Consider the following 24,451-nt stretch of genomic DNA (forward strand, 5'->3'; position numbering starts at 1 on the left):
CCTATCCTCGTAAGCTTCGTTGAAGATCACATATATTGATCACCTCAAACCTTTTTTATTGAAAAGACCTTATAATTTTTCATGGATTTGGAAAGAAATATTTGAAAATGTAGACCTCATTGTCATTCATCCTAACCGGAATGTGGAAGCGAGCTCTTCTGTATTATCCAACCGCCCCTTACAGCAAAATCCTTTCAATTGGAATCCCGTGCAATGAAATTGTTCTCCGGTTTATTCCCTGCACTCTCCTCTTATTGATAATAAAGTCTTGAGTTCTCGGCCCCAAAAAGTCTTGAGTTCTCTTCTTTCTTTTACTAATATTCCTAATCAAATCCTATGGAATGGCAAGATCTCTACTCTGTCAAAGATGGCTTTTCTCTCTAGGATTAGGGATGATGAAGAGGAGGACTTGTTGAGGTTTGAGATGAATTTCTGGAGTTGTTTTGCCTTGAGTTACTTTTTGGAGCCTTAGACCTCTTTCTTTACCCAAAAAAAAATATTTATTTACCGGTTGAGACAAAATACTTCTAATAAATTATTGTTTAAATTTGTATTGGAAACTGGAAAGGTGTCTACATTAAATATCAGATAATAGGTTTTTCTTTTAATGGGATACATGTATTTAGGGGAAAAAAATGTCTTTTAAAAATTCTTGTGGTCAATATCTTTTTCAATTAAATATTTTTTTTAATTTGAAAATCACTCATGTTAACTTCTTGTGACGTTCTTCTACATCTTCTAAACATAACTAAAGAATGTTTATTTTGATTGTACAAAGGAGGAAACTCTCAAACACATGCTTGTTGTGTTAACTAGCATGTACTACCATGTTATACACGAGACGTTTTTTACACTATTGAGACATTAATTCCGGAATAATTAAATAAAAATTCTGCAACTACACTCTTATTACAATTCTTTAGCTACATTCTCATCAAATTATAGTTACCATGACCTCAGCTTTAGTCAGAAAATAGTTTTGTACAAAAAATTTTATATCTCCTCATCAAATAATGCCCCATTGAGATGCAGAGTACATTAAAATTAGGTTTAGAAGTATAAGCTGGTAACTTTAATACAATAAATTTACAACTACTTTTTAGATGTTTACTAATCATTTGCAAATAAAGATCGAAAGCTTCGTTGACAAATTCTCATAAGGTGCTTGTAAACTGAGCACCTTTACTAGCAACTATTCAATGAGCATTAACAATTTTATTATAGCAAGGTGGCAACTACTCTCAGAAACTTTACCAGTGATTTACGAACGGAGATGAACAATTTTATTATAGGAAGGTGGCAACTACTCTCAGAAACATTTACATGTCACGTCACACGCAGAGAGCTCATCTAGAGATGCAAAAAGTATATTTCCATATATTTGTTAAACATGTTTTTTTTTAACGCTTGGAGCTATAATTAAAAACACCTAGAAATGGCATTAGATAATCCATATGTAAATATTAAAAAAGTGGCTTTGCTGAAAATTGAACCTTAAACATCTTAGTTACTAAAAAAAAACATATGATCATCAAGCCATTTAATCCAAGAATTAACATAGTGCAAATTATTCTATAATATATTTAATCTCCAACATGTTTAAAAGAAAATGTCAATTTAAGAATAAAGTTGTTCAATTAATTAGTACTTTACCAGATAACTATTAAAAAATTGTTAGCTTTTTTTTTTTTACAAGGAAGTTGTAATTAATATCCATTTGCAAGTGATTAGTAAGTTGGCAAACAAAAAAAAAAAGGGATTGGTAAATTTTTTAAGTTTGTTATGATTAAGTTGTTAAATTCTTGCTGCGTAATTGTTAAACGAATTACTCCACTAATAATTAGTTAACAAAAATTTATAACTTTAATTTAATAAATTTAGAACTACTTTTCAGAAGTTTACTAGTTATTTACAAACAAATTAAAGATGAAGAGCTTTATTGGGAACTTTCCTATTAGAATTAAACGCTTTTTTATTGTTTTTTGTAAACTAAAAAACTCTGTTTATGTTGTATAGCCGGTCCCAAACCCGAGTAAAGGAGGAGGATTATGTTAAGCCCTCAGCAACCAACATAAAACTCTATCGAATCTTTTATGACATGAATCCATCAAAAAATAGTGCTATTGCTAGATCGTTACCTGGAAGTAATGTGCTATATAGCTTGAGTATAGTGAGAAGTGAGCAAGAGCCGTTGTGTTGTCACCCAAAGGTAGTGTTAAATGAGTAAGGGATGCCACACTTTTATGGGTGGAGGCGGTTAAAGAAGTCAGTTTATGAAAGCAAGAGTAGGTTTGGCACTTAGAACATTGGGACCCTGTATAGTAAATTGAGGGACGTAGTGGAAGTAATGGACAAACAAACGATTAATATTTTATGCCTCCAAGGAGCTAAAAAAGTTGGAGAGAAGGCTTTTGAATTTACTAATAGATCCAAACTCTGGCACACGGAAAAGATAGGTATAAGGAACGGAGCAGGTATTATCGTTGATAATGATTAAAAAAAGAATATGGTGAAAGTCAAAAGGATCAAAGACAGAATCATTTCTTTAAGAATAATTGTGGGGAGGGATACTATCAATGTGGTTAGTACTTATGCACCTCAAGTAGGGGTAGAAGTAAATCTTAAGGAGAAATTTTGGATAGATATAAAGGGATTGATTCAGAGCATACCACTTGCAGAAAAGATTTTTATTGGTGATAATCTTAATGGACATATTGGTAAAGAAGCAGGATAGTATGCAAGGGCTTATAGTGGTTTGGGTTTTAGAGAGTCTAATAATGAATGGCAAACTATTATTGATTTCTCCCTCATGCATAACCTCAAGATTGTTAACACTTGCTTTAAGAGGTGGGAGGAGCATTTAATCACATACCAGAGTGGAACCTCTAAGTCACAGACTGACTTCTTTTTGGTAAGAAATCTTGATAGAAAACTATGTACAAACTATAAAGTGATTCCTGGGAATGGTAAGACAGCACAACATAAGGTCCTAGTCCTTGATGTACATGTTAAATGTATAAAACAAAAACGCTAACAAGTGTCAACCCTAAGGGTCAAGTGGTGGCAATTAAAGGGAGAGAAGTGAGAGATTTTGAAAAGGACTCTTGTAGAGTAAAGGGTTTGAGAGCTACAAGTAAATGCTAATCTTATGTAGATAAAAATGGCTACAAAGGTTCAGAAGCCTACTAAAACAATTTTGAGAGAATCAAAAGGCCATGATTGGCTAGATAAGGAGACGTGGTTGTGGAATGAGAATGCACAAGAGAAAGTCAGGAATAAATGAGATTGTTTTGAAGTGATACATTTGTGTAATAATACTGAAAATTGGGAAAGGTATTGCTTAGCTTAAAAAAAGACTAAGAGAGCAATGGGTGATGCTCGTTTTAAAGCTTTTGAGGAGTTATATAAAGATTTAGGCACTAAGGCTAGGCAATGCAAGATTTATAAGATTGCAAAGAATAAGGAAAGAAAAATAAGAGATTTGGACTAACTAAGATGTATATAGGACGAAGAAGATAGATTTTTTATTACTGATAGAGGTATTAAGGATTGGTAGGAAGTCTACTTTCATAAGTTATTTAATGATATGGCCAAAGGATTGACTTATGATCTTGAAGACTTGAAAATTAGAGAAGGGATGCATAATTTAGCATTTTATCAAAGAATCCAAGTTGGTGCAGTTAAGGAAGCTCTCAAGAAAATCAAAAGCAATAAAGCAGTTGGACCTGATGGTATTCCTATTAAAGTTTGGAAACGTCTGAGTGAAGGTGGTGTGCTATGGCTTATTAAGTTATTCAATAAGATATTATACTCTAAGAAAATGCCTAATGATTGGAGAAAAAGTGCTTTAGTACCTATTTACAAGAATAAAAGGGATATCCAAAAATGTACTAGCTACAAAGAGATTAAGCTCATGAGCCATACCATGAAATTGTGGAAGAAGGTGATAAAACACATGCTAAGAATGGAAAATTGTATTTTGAAAATCAATTTGGGTTCATGCCAGGAAGGTAGACAACATAAGCAATTTATTTACCATGGGGGTTAATGGAAAAGTACTGAAGCTACAGAAGAGACTCACATATGATTTTTATTGATTTGAAAAAAAGCTTATGATCGAATACCAAGAGAAGTGCTTTGGAAAGCCACAAAAAAGAAAAGTGTGTGTGTCGATTATATCAAAGTTATACAAGACATGTATGAAGGATCACAACCAATGTTAGAACACTAGACAGTGAGACAAAGGACTTTCTTATAAAGATTGGCCTACATCAGGTATCACCTTTGAGCCCTCATCTGTTTAACCTAGTCCTCAATATTCTAACTAAGCATATCAAAGAAGAAATTCCTAAGTTCATGATTTTTGCTAATGATATAGTTCTATTGGCTGAGTCAAAAGAAAATACTACCACTAAACTTGCGACATTGGAGAACCCTGGAGTCGAAGGGTTTTCGTTTTAGTATAAGCAAGACAAAATATATACATTGCATTTTTTATAGGAGACAAGCTAAAACAAATTTGGAGGTTAGATTGGGAGATCAAGTCAATCCACAAGTAAAAAATTTTAGGGGTGTATTTGGATTAGCGATGGCAAAACTGACTTTTATTCCATCTAACTTTTACAAAAAATCAATTAAGGTAAAAGTCAATTAGTATAATATGATTTATATTTAGATTGATATTTTTAAAAAATCAGTTTGAAAAGTTTGAACTTGTTTGGATAGATAATAAAAAAAGTAAGTTTAGATATGAAATAACTAAAAAGGGCATTAGTTTTATATAAGACTCAATTAACTAATTTAAGAATATTAAGAAAGTTAAATAAATTACTATAAAGTATTTATATTTATCGTTTTTCTTTAAATTAATTCATTTGACTTATAAACTAACATGTAATCTAATAATATATATATACAAGTATTTTAGGAAGATCATGGAACGTATAATACAATATAATTTATTTATTTAGCTTTTTTAATATGTTCACATTAATCTATTAGGGTCTTATATTAAGAAACAAATATAATATATCATACATATACAATTTGATAAATTTTAGAAAAATAATAAATTAAATTCATTAAATTTTATTAGTTAATTTTTTTCCTTTAAAAAAATCAAATTATTGGGTCAAGATAGGACCCACTTAAATACCCTTATCTTTCTTTTCATCTTCATTTTATCTTCTCTCTCCATGTTGGAAACAGCAAAAGCTAGAAAAATTGACTTTTGTTGTACCAAGCCTTTTTTCCAGAACCTAGATAGAAAAAATGTTGATTCAAACAAGGCTTCATCTCTAACTACACCAATCAACTCATGTTGTGCAATTTCTAATGCATTTTTTCATGTTCAATCAGTGATCCAAACATGCTGTACATATTTGGGTTCAATTATTAAAAAAAATGATAAAATTGATGGTGATGTTAGTCATAGAATTCAACTTGGGTAGTTTAAGTGAAGAAAAGCGACACGAGCTATATATGATCAAAAAATACCTAATAAGGCCAAAGGAAAGTTTTATCGCACTACTTTGAAACCATCAATACTATATGGTAGTGAGTGTTGAGCTGTAAAAGGATAACATGAACATAAAGCAGCTACCGCTGAGATGAATATATGTTCATATAAGAAATGATAATATTCATAATGAAGATATACGCGAAAAAAGTTAGAGTGACTACTATTGATAAGAAAATAGTAAAAAATCATCACGAAAAGGCTTTTGGATACACCAATGAGAATAGTTGATTAAACAATATGGAATCCTCCAAAAAAGAATAAAAAAAGGCTAAATAGAACACTTAATAAAATCATTAAGTGAAATCTTACAATTAATAAAATATCAAAAGATACTTCAATGGTATATATAAGAGTATTTCAAATATACGTGGTCTCAATTATTACCTCCCACCCTAAATATAAAATTCACTTTATAATTTAACTTATATTACAAAGAGGATTGTAATATAAATTACACTATAGAATAAATCTTATATTTAAAATTAGAGATAGCATAAAACACAAGAAATTTTGATCAACTTTTTCTTTGTGCCATAATTACATGTTAATTTTTTTCTAAATATAAAATCTAGTTTGTAATATAATTTAGATAAATCATAAATGAATGTTCCATTCCTTCCACTTTTGAAATTATATTTACATTACGGACTAGATCTCATATTTAAAACTAAAAGTAATACATCATACATATAGAGCTCACATAGAGATGCCAAAGGTATATTTCAATTTTTGTTTATTAAAGACGTCATTTTTAACACTTGAAGCTATAATCAAAAACACCTGGAAATGGCATTAGATAATCCATATGCAATTAGAATTCCACTTCAAAATTAGCTAATTTTTTAGTTGCTTGTAATGTCACTAGCTACAACTCTTCAATTCACAGGATCAATCAAAAGGCCTCTTCTTTAGCAGGAGGTTTCATTTCCCTTATGAAGAGCTTGAACAATGATTCAGAGCTCTGAGGAGCGATTGGCATATTCTTGAACCAATGCCCCAAATAATGATGGCCTCTGAAGCAACTTGGAAGGTTTATCAAATTCTTTCGCTCGCCCTATCATAACGAAACACAAACAAACTTTAGGATTATGCTATATGTAATCATTCATATATGTGTGTGTGTATATCCACTATAACAAGAATTAATCTAATGGTAGTTAGGTTAGACTAAGTTTGAATCTCGACTTTATGTAAAGTGAGGAGAGATGTAGACACAAATGAATGGTTTTAGACTTATAAGACCCGTGGGGCTCACTACATATCTCCCCTTCACAAAGACTAAATGACACAAAACTCACTTGAACTTTATCTCGTGTAAATAACCTTCCCAGCCTTTAAAACCTTACAAGAACTTTTACATTTATAAAATTGATAGTTCTGAATGATCTGCACATACTTGAGAGTTTAGGGGGATTTATTATTACGTTTTAAAAGTTATGGGAGTTATTTGCAAGGAAAATAACAGAAAAAAACGGTAAAATTTACAAAATCCCAAATCAAGAATTCTCATAAAAATTGTTGTTATTTGCAAGTTAATTATCGTCAAAATCTATTAAAATATTGTAACGAATCCTGATTTGGGATTTATAATTTTCACAGTCCTCTGTTATTTTCCATTACTTGTAGACGTTTTAAGCTCAGAAAAATTTCAAACAATTTAACCCTTTATAAGACACAAGGATCCCCAAGCTTTAAGAAACTTGTTAAAATGTCAAGTGTTGTGAATGAATGAATACCTGCATCTATGACGAGAACCCTATCACAGTCCATGACAGTTGGAATTCTGTGAGCAATGCTAATGATGGTGCAAGCTGCAAAGTCCTCTCTGATGATCTTCTGAATCACAGCATCAGTTTGTGAATCCACAGAAGCCGTTGCTTCATCCAAGAACAACAGCCGGCTTCTCTTCAGCATCACTCTCCCCAAACACAATAACTGCCTCTGCCCCACACTCCAATTCTCCCCATTATCAACCACTGTCACAGTTCAATAACACAACAATCCTAATGATCAATTCAAGGAAAAAAGAAAAAGTGAAATTTAGAAGGAACTCCTAAAATCATATGAATCTTTCAAACCTAAAGAGTCCAGTTTCTCTGGCTTGGAAGCCACGGCATCTTTTAGTTGACAGCGTTCCAAGCTCTGCAACAAAGAAAGCAGACACGGTGTTCGGATTAGCATATTTTAAATGATTTTACACTATGTGAGGTAAGTATGTGAGAAGAGTTTTGTTTTAAATACGGGGCATTAAGATGAAAACTAGATGGTTGAATCACCTTCCATATGTCCTCATCTGAATATTGACCCGTTGGATCAATGTTGCTCCTAACTGTGCCCTCAAAAAGAACAGGCTCCTGGGGGATGATTCCGAAACGAGACCTGAGATCGTGGAGGCCTAATGCGGTTATGTCGATGTCGTCGATGATTATTCGGCCTCCTGAAGGTTCTACTAGCCTGAAGAAAACTAGGATTAAAGTAGATTTTCCACTTCCTGTTCTTCCAACAACGCCAATCTTCTCTCCCCCACTAATGCTCAAGTTGAGGCCTTTAAGAACCAAAGGAGTATTGGCACGGTACCTAACCTGTTTGCCAGATAATAGTCATTACCATAGGAAACAATAGAGCATTAAAATGCAATTCGAGTTAGCCGGTCGAGTTGACCGGTCAGACCGATAAACTGATGAACCCACCCCTAGACAATCCACTCAAGAATTTTGAACAGGTGCATTGGATTTGTAGTTTCTCCTTAATAAAGCCTAAAAAACATTATCCTAAGTTGCCAAAAGATAACAGTCATTCACATTAGCACCTTAATAACTTTGTTTTATAGGATTATGTATGATTTATACATGAATGCTCAATTAACTCATGAATTAATTCATTTTTATTTAAAAAGTATTCTTTTCAAAATTATATATGAATACTATTGTATATTTTAATTAAATTATATTATTTTAATCATGATTGGGTTAATCCTGGTTCAATCATGATTGAACCTCTAACTATTGAACCACTGTCTCAACTAGTTCAATGACCGATATGGTTTTCAATGCCTAAAGACTAGATTGCATATCAAACAAGACTAAGAACTTGTTTTATAAATAACTTTTTTTTTGGGTCAGAAAACATATATTTATCAAGTCAGCTTTATGTACATATTTTTTTTCTGGGGTCAGAAAACATATATTTATCAAGTCAGCTTTATGTACGTTCATGCTTTAAGCATATAACACTGAATATAAGGACAGTAATCAGAATGTAAACAAAATTTCATTGTAAAATATAATCAGTTTGGTCATATAAAAGCTACCTGCAAATCTTTGATGTTAACATTGCCATGGGCAGGCCAATTCGGAGGAGGCAGGCGATCTTTAATACGCCATGCTGCTTCAGATGGAATTCTTGTGAATTGCTTAATCCTCTCCACAGATACCATTTTGTTCTCAATGAAGCAACTCATATTTATGGCCGAGAACAACACAGCATTCAGAGACAACCCATAAGAGAGGGATAAGCCAACGTTTTCTACATCATGCAACAAAAAGATCCAATTACTCTATCATCTCAATAACATTTTGACAGAAAAGAAAAATCTTTGGTCTATAACTTTTTCTCGAATAGAGGATTAAAAATACCTGGTTTTATGATATTGCTGGGTAATATAATCATGAACATAGTGGAAATACAAAAGACCAAGCTTCCGAGCAATTCTAAGCGAAAACCCAACCACTCATTGGAACCATTGTTGTGGAAATCCATCCGCAGATTTTCATTCACTCGTTTAACATTTTCTTCACAAAAACTCCTCTGCTTTCTGAATGCACGAATTGTCATGACCCCAGAAATGCTTTCTGAGAAATGATGAATCACAGGTGCTTTTGTTATTGAATCCAGCCGAGTTAATTCACGAGATGAAGAAAGGAAATAACCCTGCAAGATTAAGTATAGAACCAAAGTTATTAAGGTAAAAAAAATGATACACACATGTTTGGGAATGAACATTCGCCATTTGACAAGGCAATCATATCATACCCGATACCATATGTTCAACCAAATCAGAGGAATCAGCAAGAAAACTGTTGGCCAAGAATTCTGACATGTCACAATGAAGATGCCAAGTACTGTGATGTACATGGAAATCACAATACCCAAAAAGAATGGGAGAAACACATCAACATTAGTCTGATCAGTGGATGCCTGCATAAGGAAAATTAAAGTCAATACAAATATCTAGTGTTTTGATTTGATTAGCTTTTTTTCAAGTGATTTTAAGCTGTATGAGATAAGGATGTGAAAGGAATTATCTCCTAAAGCGCAAAAAAGTTTTTTTTTTTAATTGATTATGGGGTTTTGCAACATCCATATGGATTAGGTTCTTTCTTAGTACTAGCTTGTAACATGGCATCCTTGACCTTTGAGTACTTACCCGACTTAAGATTCTTCCAGAAGGCGTGGTATCAAAGAAAGACATGGGTGCATGAAGGATGCTATCAAGAATCTGAGAGAAGAAAATTTGTGCTGTCTTAAGCCCCAAGATGGTGACAGAGAAGGATCTAAATATCACCAAAACAACTGAAACTGCCGCGATAATGGCATAGATGGAGATAAAAGGAGACGGGTTAAAGACTCGAGCTTGCTCTTCGGAGGTTTCATATGCCAGCCAATAATCACCAACCATTAAAGATGCTTGCCATATCAAAGAAATTAGAATTACTCCTGTAATGCCCCACCATCCATAAGCCTCAGTACAATACAGTTTATAAATATGCAGGCTCACTTTGCCAGTTTCCCTCTCTTCATCTTTGATGAGTTTAGAATTTTCCTTGCCAGTCTTGGGCTGGTCAAGAGAATTGCTTTCACCATTGGTCTCTCTGAAAGTAGAAGCTGGCTTTGGAGATCTGGGAGATTTGGCTGGTCTTGGGGAATTTTCACCAGGCAACTCTTTACCTTGCTCTACAAGTTCCATTGAAGTCTCATGTGCTGCAACCAAATCTCCAAAATCCAGTCCAGAATTTAACAGATCATTATACTTGCCCGATTCGACTATCATTCCATCTCTCATCACCTTTAAAAGCAAAACATTATATCAATATTTTCATTCCTCTGAGAGTCAAATTCAATGTTGAAAACAATAATAAAGAAACCTACCATTATAAGATCAACATTATGCAAGAAGTCTACTTGGTGTGTCACAAGAATAATAGTCTTGGCTTTTAGAGCTCCCCTAACACATTCCTGTTTAAAAAGTCATTGGATTTGAACTTGGAAAAATGCCATAACAAGAAGAATGTTTATATAGTAAGTGACTAATAAAAATAGCTTGAGTTTGAGAATACCTGCCTTGAATATTGCAGAGCCAGTATGAGCATCGACAGCGCTAAAGACATCATCGAGAAGATAGATATCACAGTCTTGATATACAGCCCTAGCAAGCTGTATTCTCTGCTTCTGTCCCCCACTAAGGTTGATGCCACGCTCTCCAATCTCTGTCTGATCCCCATCTTCCATCATTTCCAAGTCCTTGTCCAAACAACAAACCCTCACAACTTCATTGTACTTCTGTCTGTCCATTGGTAATCCATACAGGATGTTGTCCTGAATTGTCCCATTTTGAATCCATGATGTTTGAGCTACATACGCTGTACTCCCACAAACTCGAACCTACCACAAACAATAACAGAATATTTGATTATTTGTTAACTTTCTGTTAGGCTTGTCAGCATTTAATATGATCATTTGACATACTCCTCCAATCCTCAATATAAGACCTATTTAACTAATTTGATTAGATTGAGGAAGTTAGGTAAATTAATTAATTATAAAAATATGACATGTTTTTTCTCAAATAACATAATCATCTTTATTAATATCCCCCTCTCTTTTCTACTTGATCATGGTTGAGGGACTATTCATAAGGATAATTTAGAAAAAACTAATAAATATGAGAAATAGATCTTATATTTAGGACTAAAATCAACTCAAAAATTAAGTCCTATATTAAGAACAGGAGAAGTATATTTATATGTACTTTTTCCGCAATAACAGAATCTTTTCAGAATCTTTTCAGTTCCCTATTTCCTTTTGCTTTGGCCACACAAATATATATCCATAACTCTATTAAAGTTGTAACATCATGGTTCCTTCTCATCAAGAAAACAATACCTTGCCGGAAACCTTGTGCATCTCCCCAAGAATTGATGCTAGGAGAGAAGATTTTCCTGAGCCGACGGTGCCAACAATGGCGGTGAGATCGCCTTTTCTGATGTTCAAATTAATGTTCTTCAAATCATAATCCGTTTTACTATCATCATCATCCCAGCTAAAGGTGCCATCTTTCACCTCTACCGCGGTTTGTCCATCGCAGCCTTCCTCTCTCTCAACTGAATTGTCTGATAATTCCTTGCTCATCATATACCTATCCAACCTCCCAAGTGATATCATGGCTTGTGAAAGAGAGATCATTGATTGTGGGAACGTCATAATAGGTTCCTGCAATATTTTAAAGATTGTTGTTGTGGTGAAAACCGTGCCAGCATCAAGTCGAACTCTGAGCAAAATTGCTGTCCCAAATGTTAGAGTTGAGATCAACAACGGTGTGCTCCACATCACAATAATATTCCCAGAAATTGAATACATAAACTTAGAAAGCCAGCTGAATTCTGATTCACGAAAACCCATAATCCTCTTATTGAAATGCTCTTCCCATGCTTGGAACTTGATCACTCTCATGTAATTTAGCATCTCATTAACAGCTTTCATTCGCGAATCGCGATTCTTCATCACGTTGAACTGGAAACGGTTGTTTCTTCGAGTTCCAAATACCACAAACACAAGAACACACAAAATTCCAAGTAAGGCTGTGACGACTGCAGCACCTAAGTATTTGTACAGCAGAAATAAGGCAATTCCAACTTGAAATGGCATCATCCACACAGCATGAAGCTGCAACATCATATCAGAAAGTTGTTGTGCATCCACAGCCATATAATTCACAATAGTTCCAATACCATGGTCTTGTCTTGCCGAACAAGACAACCTTAACCCTTTCTTGTACAATGATGTAATAAGAGAACATCGGATAAGCATTCCTAGCTTCTGAGAGTTGAAGATGAAATGATGACTGGCTAAAACTTCCATGAATTTTGCAACCAAAAGGATTAACACCAAGTAGTACCCTTCATAAACAGAGCTTCTCTTACCCGCTGTGAAATCAACAAAGCTTTGGATAAGAACTGGACCTACGAACATAACACTGAGTCGAACAATAGCAAGGAAAGCAGTGAATGCGACTTCCTTCCAGAAGCATCGAAGAAGTGTGATTAGAACAGGATGCTTCGATCTTTCTTGTGGCTTAGGCCATTTCTGTTCGAACAAAACTGACATTCTTTCGGCTCTATGGTCTGGAGAAAGCGATGGGACTTCATCAATCTTCAAAGGCGACTTGTAACCTTTACTCAACAATGGATTTATCCATAGCCAGAAGGCTTTGGATGCCAAAGAAGCTGAGGCAAAACCAGTCACGTTCGATTTGATATGAGTTTCCCCATCAATTAGCGATTCAGTTTCCGGTGTGAAACTGATCCCAGTAGATCCTTTAATGGCAACAAGAGAGAGAAAAAGAGAGAGAGGGAAGGAGATGAAACAGAGTTACGATAGCCTGCTTCACTTCCACAGAAGTTCACAATCCAAACAATCCAAAAGATTCGAAGTGGAATAGGATGAGAAACAGCTTGGAATCTCTTTTCGTGAATGATTAAGATTGCAACAATCGCATGAGTCACGGCTTGAACTAACCAAAACAATCCATCGACTTGGTTGTTTCTGACAAATCCAGAACACACGCAACAACGTAGGATATAGTCAAAACAACCGTCACAATTAGAGTTAGCTTAAACCACGTTGTTGTTCTGATGAAATCTCTGTTATGTCTGATAAGGGGCTTGCCAAGTTCAGAAGCTGACTCTCTGCCATTAGAGGCGAACCTGGAACAGAGCTTCTTGACGGCAAGCACGAAGAGTACGAAGATGAGTAAAACATCAATGGCGGCCATGAGAGCTCTCTGAGGACATGGAGAGAGGAAGACAAATTCGAGCCATTGAGTCAACGTACCACCTGGGACTTGTTTCCCTGGGGAAGAACAAGAGAGGGAAGTGATCCAGCTTGCAGAAAAAGCATGTTTCTGCCAAAAATCTCAGCTTTAAACCAAATGTGTTTGATATCTTCTATATCCTCATAGATCCTTGTTTCTCTGTGACAAAAACGAACAAACCAGAGTGAATAATGAGGAATATGAAGAAGATATGAACAGGGATTAGAAAAACGACTTGAGAAGAAAACTCACAAGACAAAATAACAGAAAGAGAAACGGAGAGAGAGAGAGAAAAAGTTTGAATAGCAGAGATAGAAAAGCCGCGGAAAGATAATGACTTGAATTCTCTCACTACCTTCTTATCTTCTTCCCTCCACTATCATTTTTTCTCTTCATAACCATTGGATTAAAATTTCAATGGTCTAGATTTAACATCTTATAAAAATAATGTTATTAAAAAATAAATAAATAATTTAAACTGTAAAATCTGGTTTGAACAGTTTACAATTGTAATAAAAAAAATTTTACTCTATAATAACAATCTATAGTTATGAACTGTTCAGATTAGATTTTAACAGTTTAAATTTATTTATCTATTTTTTATCATAATATTTATTTTATAAAATGTTATAAAATATTAAGTCTGGACTATTGGAGTTTTGATCTAATGGTTGTAAAGAGAAAAGGAGGGTAGTGAAAGGGAAGAGGATGGGAAGAGCAGTGGAGAGGATCCAAAGATAACAAGCGTTGAGGACATTATTATCATTCCAGCCTTTTGAGGCCTTCCACAGTCTTATAAAGTTCCTCAAATCTTGCTCAGAAAAAGTCGAACTAAAATCTAGGAGGAAAAAACAGAACAACAAACAAAATCAAACATATTATCCACAGCAAAAATATAGGAACAGGGTTTACCGAAAACAAAAAGGTACTCAAAGGATATGGAGATTGGAGAGAGAGCAAACCATAAATTCTGAGAACTACAAAGTAGAAAGCACGCAAATGCACAGTTAGAAAATTTGAAAATGCATTTTTTAATTAATAAAAAGAATCCAACAAGGCGGCGTCAAAAAGACTCGTTATTTAGTGCTAGAAGACACATTATTTGGTGCTAGATTATGCTCAAAGGATCAAAAACATAATCAATCTAATAATAACAAATAATAAATGAATAAAGAATATATAAATAAACTTAAGAACTGAGACAGTATACGTTTGACAAGTCTTGGCCACAAGTTTCCACGGAAGAGAACGAGAACCAGGCTCTGATGAGCGATGACAAGGCTTTCTCCAGGGAAGGGAGAGAGTGGAAGAGAGGTTCGAGGTAGGTGGGCCCCACCAAGAGAATTTCTGTAATTTTTTATGGGTTAAGGTGCACCCAGCACCCTCAAGTATTTTGCCAGGTGCACCCAGTGGCCTGAAATAATTTATGGTGCAATTTTACCCTCAAAGTAATTAAAATGGTGTACCGGTATCCCATGCTAACAGATCTGTTAGTTTGACCGTTAAATTGATGAGTCAGTACAAGTTTAACCAAAATAATCTGACGTGGCATGTCTAATAAGCAGGTGACGTGGAATTTTTTTGGGGTTAAGGTGCATCCAGCACCCCCAAGTATTTTTCCAGGTGCACCCAGTGGCCTAAAGTAATTAAAATGGTGCACCGGTATCCTATGCTAACAGATCTGTTACTTTGACTATGAAATTGATGAGTCAGCACAAGTTTGATCAAAATAATCTGACGTGACATGTTTAATAAGCAGGTGAAGTGGAATTTTTTTCGTCTGCCACTGCTTTGTTTTCTCTGTTTAGTAAATGCTCTCTTCGACTCTTGGAATTTTTTTCAAAGTAAGAAATTTTTTCAGAGATACTCTTCTGGTCCGATTTATAGGGTAGAGAGAGAAGATATTTTTTTGTCCTATTTATAAAGCACTGAGAGAAATTTTTTGTATGAATGTACAAATTTACCCCTCATTTATTATTGTATTGACTTTGTTTACATGAGATATAATGTATATTAAATAGGGATAAAGTTGAAAAGTTATTAAAATTTAAATGAAAGTTAATGAAATTTAAGGTTTTCCTTGGTGTGTGTGAAACATGCTGGAAGTACCTTATAAATAGGATCAAAGGAGTAATATTCAGACAAAACAATGGAATTAACAAGAAAAGTCATGTCACCTGCTTATTAGACATGCCAGGTCAGATTATTTTGGTCAAACTTGTGCTGACTCATCAATTTCACAGTCAAAGTAATAGATCTGTTAGTATAGGATACCAGTGCACCATTTTAATTACTTTGAGGGCAAAATTGCACTATAAATTACTTTAGATCACTGGGTGTACTTGAAAAAATACTTGGGGGTGCTGGATGCACCTTAACCCTGAAAAAATTCCACGTCACCTGCTTATTAGACATGCCACGTCAGATTATTTTGGTCAAACTTGTGCTGACTCATCAATTTAACGGTCAAACTAACAGATCTGTTAGCATGGGATACCGATGCACCATTTTAATTACTTTGATGGCAAAATTACACCATAAATTACTTCAGGCCACTGGGTGCACCTGACAAAATACTTGGGGGTACTGGATGCACCTTAATCCATTTTTTATTCTGAATTCTGGTGCCTAAGCTGAGAATGGGAAAAAGCACGAAGTGGAGAAATAGGGCATGGGGCAGAGGCAGGGGTAGTACAACCCTTCTTCCTTTCCATGATAAAGAGGTTCATTTATTATTTTTTGCATAATTTTTCATTGTACATATTAAATATAAATTAAATCAATATTACATATTTCTATTTCTAATATATTGAATAAATGAGTCCTAATAAATTGATGCTCAATATATGTACTAGTCCATATAAAGTCGGGGTAAAACCAACCAAAACAAAAGTGTGTATTGAATTTGATGCATGATCTTTAATGATACATCTTGTTTTGAAAATCTGTTTTTATTTTTGAAATTAGATCTTAATCACATTATTTATTTTAATCCACAAAGAATATAAATATAAATTAATATCAATACCAGAACTATTAACTCATAAAATAAATAATATTTTAACTTAAAATATAAAATTTGAAATAATAACACCGAAATTATCTTAATTTAAATTTTGCTGGTATTTTTTTTATCAAAATCTTGTCGGGATCTGGATCATTCACCCAAAAAAAAAAATTCACTTTTTTAATTCAAAAAATAAAACTATTTATTTTATACAAATTTATTTAAAATTAAAATAACTTAAACCATGACCCTTTTTATACTATACAGACAAAGTACAGGGCTGGCAAACCCAAATAATTAAGCACCTACCTTCCCTCAAATCAAAATGAACCACTTCAAATAAACAACGTGGACAATTTGTACTCTTATTACTCTCCCGCAAACAAACAAACAGCTAGAGACGAACCCAAAACAACTTGCCATTCTAGAAAAGAAAATATTAAATATTCCCTGTAAATAAATAAATAAGGATATTATGACAGAAACATATCAGTTTTGAATATGGAAATTAATTATGTAATTTTTTATAGAAAAAGTGTTTGTTTATTTATTTATTTAATGTGATAATAGCCTAGAGGCATTATTGGATGTCTTTGTTATTGACTTCGCAATCTGTCGACTATAAAGTAGAAAGAATAGGGTACGATAAAGGCCTCACATAGTCACGTAGATGGCAAAATAAATAAATAAATAAATATTGCCTCCTTTTGACCCAAAAAAAAAAAAAAAACACAATATTGCCTTAAAATATTTCAAAAAAAAATATTGCCTCAAAATCATTGGGAAAAAAATATGCCTCTAACAAAATATTTTATTTTCACCAACGTATCATTTATTACGTATATAATAACACCATCCTCATTTATGAATTTGGTTTTTTGCCAATACTCATTTATGAATTTGAATTCATTGGCAAAATAAAAATTGGGAAAATATATACACGGGTCCTTTAAGTTTCATTCAATTTTGAATCAGGTCCTTAAACTTTTTTTTCTTTTTGTTAAATCCTTATACTTTACACAGTTAAAGCCATCTATCCTTAAACAAACGGAAGTGATAACACCATTTACTTTGGATGAGGTGGCAGACAGTTATCCACAAGTGGCTTCTCACTAGGCCATGACTGGACTCCTCAAGGGCTAGGCTGGCATATGTTAAGCTGAGGGTTTGAGTTCAACACGGAGGAGACAAGCGGGAAGACGAAGAGAAGGTCTCCGAGCAACGAGTCATGTAAGGTGGTTCTCTAAGTCTTCAAGCTGGAAGACGCTCTCCCCTTCTCGCATCATTGTTGCAACTCTGTTTGCTTGGTTCTCCAACACTCAAACCAGAGTTGGCTGAATCTTCTCCGTCTACTGCAACTCTTTTATCAACTCCTTGAACAATCAAATTATCGATGGCTTATTCTTCGAAAGCAATTGGTCTGACAAACTCTAAGCTCTTTCATCTGCCATCCCTTAAGGAATTTACAAGTCAATATTAATCATTAATCAATTGCTTAATTTTTAATAATATTAGTTGACTGAATTGTCTTAGGGTCTTCTAATTAAACGAGTGTTCCTTGTTATCGTATGATAAACAAGACAATGGGATTGGCAATTTCAGCATTGGCTCGTGTATCTCCTATTGAGCCTCCATTCCCTCGGCCCATTTCAGCATTCATTACAAGCACCGAATTTGGATTTTCATCATCCACCCAAACCCATTTCCCTCATCAAGAAGAAGAGAACAAATGACCATAAACATTGAAGGAACATGAATTGGAGACTTATCGGATTGGGTGTTTTGATAGACACTTCGAAATCCACGTCAGACCTCTCTTTGCTAGGGCCTAGGTGTTTGCTTTGCCATTATTTTAATTTGCTTCGAGTTTTTGCCTGCTCCTTTCAGCGTTGGTCTTGCCGCACAGATTGTCCGGTCTTGGCTAGCTCGATCCTTCTTCCAGGCGTTTGCTTGGTCATCTTCTTTGCCTTGCTTTTTTTTCTTTTCTATCCTATGATAGCAAGAGAGGAGTCCAGTCACAGCCTAATTGGACTTACATATCCACCTATGCATATAATCATTTGCCATCTCATTCAAATATAAACAGAGTTATATACAGTTAGTGCTTCAGTAACAGTTTTAAACTTAAGGGACGGATGCCTCTAACGGTTCAAAATATAAGGACTTAATAAAAAGAAAATAAAGTTCAGGGACCTAATTCAAAAGTTGGTTGAACTATAAGGACCTGCATATATATTTTCCCATAAAAATTTATGAATTTGAATTCATTTATTAAGTCATTAAATAATTACTTAGGTTGTCATTTGAAGAAATTTTCGCCACTAGCCATAGCTTTTCCTTTTGTGCCAGCAACCAATAATAGCCATAGTACTAATTAAGTTTGCAATTGAAATTTCACTAGCTACATGCTCAATGTTCTGATTCTATATGTAAAATTTGAATGCATTTTATTTCCCAAATTATTATTAGTTACTAGTACAACTTACAAAGGACTCATAGTAAAACTAATAATTATTTGAAAATGAATATCTTCCAAAAAGTCATTGACTTAAAAAAAAAAAGATTTCACATGATCTATTTTGTGAATTAAATATATAAATCATTATTCTATTTGGCAAAAACAAAACCATTAGTCTATTGAAAGATTCCAATCTCAGAATGTGGAAAAATATTATAACATCTACAACTAACTAACTCATCATAAATATATTCACATTAATAAAAATCATGACAAATAAATTAATAATAATGACAATAAAGTATAAACGACCCCAAAAAAAAAAAGATTTTTCCCTATTCAAATCTCAACTACCCTCATATTTTGGGATATATATATATATATATATTCAAACCAAAGACTAAAAAAATAACAGAAATTTCAAACTATCGTCGTGGCAATTAACCAAAACGAAACGAAACGAAACTGGGAAAGAAAATTACACCAAATTTTAATTGCTGACCTTGTAAACTCATAAGATATCATGTTATTGAGTTATTTTCGAACAGATTTCAATTTCATATATATTTTATAATAGTGCTGATCCTTGTGGCAGACAAAATAATAGTGGTGATCCTGAACGATGGGCCAAAGTCAAAAAAATATAAAAATAAAAAATAAAAAAGATCTGAACAATGGGAGAATATACTTTAAATTGACCAAAAGTCCAAAACCGCAAGCTCCTGACATACAAGTACTAGTGTGATTCTATTTATAGATTTTTTTAATTCTATTTATATGTTATTTTATTAGATTTTTAATATTATACATTATTTTATTTTGTATTTGTTATTGTTTATATTGATATTTTCTTCAAGATTGTATACATATTAAATAGGAAGATAAAATTAGTAAGCTGTTAAATTTTTTTTTTTTGAAACGTAAACTGTTAAATTTTAATATAGAATTAATAAGATTGAAGGTTTTTTTTTTATTTTGTCGAAACATAATAGAGATCACATATACATAGTAATGGATAAATATCTTCTTTTCCAATTTATTATTATTGTTATATACTCCCATAGTCCTAAATATAGAAGTTAAAATAATTAATTTGTAAAATTTGGGAAAATTATCTAAGTTACTTATAAAAAAAAGTGTATTAACTCTCCCAATATACTCTATTTTCATTAGATGATACTCATTAATATTTATTTGCAATTAAAAAAGAGTTTGGGAAACAAAATTACAGATTTATAAAATGAAGTGAATTGAGGACAAAAACAAACCTGGTCGTTGAATTTAGCACGATAGGAAGTATTTTTTTTTTCCATAAAATAATCATCATTCCTATGCTTTTCGGTTTCATTGATACGGTTTCTTTCCACTTTGGATCTATATTGCGGATTGAATTTTGATGCTTAAGTGTTCATTTAATTTAATCGTTAAAGTGTTCACTTCCAGAGAACATCCTAAGAAACTAAAATATGTTTTCTTCACATATCATCATCTCACGTCAAAATTCCAAATATTACCCGATTCTTTAAAAACAATTTTTTTAATAATAATTTATGAAACATGAAGTGAGTATGTAAAAAAAAATTTATCATAACATAAAAGTTCTTATAATTACTTATATTAAGTAACACCAAAGGACTACTAAATTTTCCCTTCAATATATATATATATATATATAGAGAGAGAGAGAGAGAGCCATAGAGAGGAAAGAATCAGCTGTTGAAGTGAATTCACAGAAAGTTGCCAGGAAAGTTTAAGCAGCTAATTAAAAGTATTGGCAAAACCTCTTTGTCACGTTAAAACGTTTTTTTTTCCATACTTTGCGAATTTTCACGTATTTAAACTAATCACAAAAACAAATCAGTATATCTTCTCGTTGGTGCAATAACCACAGCATTGAAAAGAGAACACAAGAGATTGACTTACAAGTTCTATGTTGTGGAGGAGATCAGCTGAACCAAACAAGTCAAACGAACCCAACACCACAGCAAAGCAAACAGAACGAGACAAGTTAGATCCTGAAGAACTGAAGAAGAACGAATCTGATAAGAATGAGAAAGAACTAAAAATACTCAGATAGAGAGAGAGAGAGAGAGAGATGTGAAAGTGAAATTACGGTACTGTGAGGCTGAGACTGTGATTCATCATTCTTTTGAGAGAGAAGGTACAAGTGTGTGGCGCATGTGATCAGAGATCAGAAATCAGAGGAGAGATGCTTACAGTTAAAACACAGACATGGAAAATGGCTGAGAAAGTGAAGGAGCGAGCCTGCTGGGGCTTCCCAGACCAAAGGACAGGAGGAGATGAGGGGGCGAGGGAGGGCACATGGAAGGTGCACTGCACGGGACAGGATCAGTTTTAATTAATAGAGGCCCCGCCAAAGTCGCAAGTCGTATATACATTACAGCTCTCTTTTCTTTCTCTCTTAGTCAACATCTCTGATTAACCTGTCACCTATTCACCCACGCCTTCTCCTCCGTGTAGTACTTTTATTTTTACCGTATACAACATATCTTTCGCGATATATAGACCACCTTCATACTGACAATTGTTGTATTGATGATATATTATATAACTTACGAATTATAATTATACTCGCCTAACTTTAAATCTTTTACTCCCTCCGCTCTTTATTATAAGCGACAAATAATCGAATTACGTTGATAAAAAAACAGTTAAAATTAGTTAAAAACAATCAATGTGTAAAAATATAATTTTTTTCTAAAAATGCTCTCATTAATAAGGAGAGAGAACAACGGTAAATTATTAAAAGAAAAAGAAGTGGGCAAGAGAGAGAGTGTGAGTTGGAGATAATAAATATGGGTAAAATAGGAAATCAATACAAAAAGGTAGAGACAACTTTTAAGTGTCTCTTATATATAGAAACATGTCATAAGTATCAAATGTCTCTTATAATAAGAAACGGAGGGAGTAACAAATTAAGTTTTTAAATAAGACTTTTAACCAAATCTTCATAATTTAACATGGGTCCCTCTTAACCTTTTAATTAAAATCCTCCTTGCCCCCTCCATTTCCGTGGGAAGGGCTTGCTTTTATGTCTATTGAAAAACGGATCAGGATCTTCTCAGCAGCCCTCAGCAGCGTGAATTTCATCCGTCCAGATCAATATGATATCTCACGGGCTGCCACTTCGTCATACTTTTGAAACAAAAAATAAAAATAAACCTCAACATTTATTTAGGAAAAAAGACAATAAAATATCTTAGAAATTACTAAAAGACAAATTAATACGGGTGAATTTTAAAATCCTAATTCAAACTCTTTATACCATTTTAGAATTTTTAAATCTTGTAAAAATATATAAATGTCATTTACTATTTTTTTCTCTTTTTTTAAAATATTGCCACCTCAACACCTTTAGTCAGTTTCTAGCCCCCGGAGCTCCGGCACCTGTGACATTGCCGATAGCCAGCCATCGGAATTCCTGCAACATGTTACAGCAACTCAGGTGACCATTCATTGAACCTCTGGTAACTACTTTTTTTTAGCTATTGATTACATTTGTTTTTAAAACTTTGATGACTACCCATGTTTAACTATTGACTACTTTAGTATTGTGGCTAACTACTTTCATTTTTAAAATTTTAATAGCTACTTTTATTTAGCTATTGACTATTCTAATTTTACTGTTGATTACTTTTATTTTAAAAATTCAAAAAATGTATTAAATGTTGTTGGAGATCAAGTGACTACTTTTTATTTAGTTATCTATTACTTTTATGTACTCAATAGCTATATACAAGTAGTTACCAGAACTTTGAAAACAAAAGTAGTTAATAGATAGATAAAATAAAGTAGTCAATAGCTATATAAAAGTAATAATCAAGAATAAAGATAGTATTGTCATTTTATAATATTCTAAAATTTCAAAATAGTACAAAAGGTCTAATTTGATATTTCAAAATTTACCCACTATAATTCGTCCTTTAACATTTTTAAGGATATTTTAGTGTCTTTTTCCCCTTTTGTTGTTTGAAAATTAATATTTTTTGTGATTTCCTTTACCTGCATCATTTCAGCTAAGAGACTTGTTGAGGGTACTGATGCGGTTTTATTATTATTATTATTATTATTATTATTATTATTATTATTATTATTATTATTATTATTATTATTATTATTATTATAATATTTTTTTACCCCTAGTGAGTGACGTGGTGTTTTGAACCTATCTCACTTTAACATGAGAATTTATCAGAAGTATAGGTTAATCTGATTCGAATTTGGCAGTACCACAAAGGGCATGAAAATTCTGCCACCAAGCATTTTAATTTTAAAATATTTGTGGCAAAGTTTAGCTGCCCTGTACACTCCTGCTTAATTCAATTTGGATTAATTTAGACCTGGATGAATTCTCATCATGTTGAATTGAGGTAGTAGCAGAAAAATGTAAATACTTGGTAACTGAGTTTTGTGTACTGACTGAGTTGATTTAGATTAGCCTATACTTTTACCCTATATTAGAAATGAAACAGTTGTAGAAAAAGAAAAATTGTAATGGGCTTTATTTAAAAAATTAGAAACACAGAGTTATAAAATTTTGATAAAGAAAAGATGTAAGATAAAAGAGTAAACAAAATTAATTTTTCATTATTTAAATCTAGTTTATTAAAATTTTTCTTTTTTCCTGTTTCTCTTCAGATACTCAATAAATCTTCCCGTTGAAATGAGGTGGGCGTAAGAAATCACACAAAAGATTATTTTTTAAAACAAAATGGTTCAGGATTACTCTTTAATTTATTGTTTTAAAATGATGTTGAAGTGGCAGCCTGTGAGATATCAGATTGATTTGGACGGGTGAAATTCACGCCGCTAAGGGACACTGAGAATTTACGCCGCTGAGAAGATCCTGATCCACTAAATAACTTGTCTGTGCGCAAATTAATATTAATAAAAAGGTGGGTTTCAAAAATAATTCTTACGCTTCTCAGTATAAGTTTCAAATAATTAACTCACAAGTAACAAATCATTATTTAAAATTAGTTAAAAAAATAAATAGGTTAGAAATATATTTATATTTTCGAATATGTTATTATAATAAATGAGAAAAATAATAAGAAAATGTGTGAAAAAACGTCACAAAAGAAAAATAATTACGGAGAATATTAAAAAATGCATTAAATTTCAAAACAAATTCAAATTGAAATTTATAAAATAAACCACATCCCTTCTTAAATTTGAAATTTATAAATATGACTGGAAGGAGTACTTTTTAGTAGTAATATTTAGTATTCTAGCTTCATCTTTAACGCATTTAGCACTGTAAAGGAATTTTTCATGGCAGCAAGTATTTTGAAGTAATTTTTTGTGCATAATGTATTTTTGAGTATTTCTTACTAAGATTCAGTATTCTGAGTT

At 32.9% G+C, this 24,451-nt stretch overlaps 1 pseudogene; it reads right to left on the bottom strand.

Annotated features, from left to right (window-relative positions):
* Positions 1-6,228: 6,228 nt before the first annotated feature.
* LOC114759631 (ABC transporter C family member 14-like) lies at positions 6,229-13,703 on the bottom strand (annotated as a pseudogene).
* Positions 13,704-24,451: the final 10,748 nt, after the last annotated feature.

The sequence above is a fragment of the Neltuma alba genome, unplaced genomic scaffold, assembly GCF_004799145.2.
Source record: "Neltuma alba isolate B1F8T4 unplaced genomic scaffold, ASM479914v2 tig00010875_pilon, whole genome shotgun sequence".
NCBI lineage: Eukaryota > Viridiplantae > Streptophyta > Magnoliopsida > Fabales > Fabaceae > Neltuma > Neltuma alba.